The sequence below is a fragment of the Limulus polyphemus genome, unplaced genomic scaffold (genome assembly GCF_000517525.1).
Source record: "Limulus polyphemus unplaced genomic scaffold, Limulus_polyphemus-2.1.2 Scaffold2335, whole genome shotgun sequence".
Lineage (NCBI taxonomy): Eukaryota > Metazoa > Arthropoda > Merostomata > Xiphosura > Limulidae > Limulus > Limulus polyphemus.
The window spans coordinates 197,985-198,990 of NW_013667945.1; positions in this window are offsets into that span (position 1 = coordinate 197,985).

The window sequence follows — 1,006 nt, forward strand, 5'->3', positions numbered from 1 at the left end:
CCCGCCCTTAGTGTTGTAATCACTTTAGGTAGGCTTGCACCAGTGGCTTTAAGAATAACCCCGCCCTTAGTGTTGTAATCACTTTAGGTAGGCTTGCACCAGTGACTTTAAGAGTAACCCCGCCCCCAGTGTTGTAATCACTTCAGGTAGGCTTGCACCAGTGGCTTTAAGAATAACCCCGCCCTTAGTGTTGTAATCACTTTAGGTAGGCTTGCACCAGTGACTTTAAGAGTAACTCCGCCCCAGTGTTGTAATCACTTCAGGTAGGCTTGCACTAGTGACTTTAAGAATAACCCTGCCCCCAGTGTTGTAATCACTTCAGGTAGGCTTGCACCAGTGGCTTTAAGAATAACCCAGCCCTTAGTGTTGTAATCACTTCAGGTAGGCTTGCACCAGTGGCTTTGAGAATAACCCCGCCCCCAGTGCAATTCCTGAATATTGTTCTATTTATAATCTTTGAATGTATTTACAGCAGAGGCTCATCAAGCAACAAAAAGATCATTGGAGCATATGTTAACCCAAAACCATTGCTGCCAACATGGGGTCAAGATAAAGTTGATTGGACCTTCAATTCCGATATGGTTGGGCGTAGTAGAATTGAAACAGTAACAAGGGACAAAGACTGTAAAAACGTAACTTGATCTATACACATCCACTTCTTTCTATTTTAGGCCACAGTTATGTGATTTGAAACAAGGCTTATGCTCTATGTAAAAATTAACTATTGTTGATAAGGAGTAAAGTAATGTAAATTACGATAAATTACACAACTTGTACTTCCAGGTGGGTAATCTCGTAAAATCGTGCATACTGTAGTTAAAAGCAAGACATAATTAACACTCCTTCTCAGATATACAGGCTAGGACTGGTTCTTAACCCGAAGTGCAAACTGGGTGTAAGGGGTACTTATTATACATGTATTATATTAACATGCATTGACTTACACGTATAGAAAGAAACCTCACTCGATAAGCAGACGAACGAAGGATTAAATATATAGACAGAC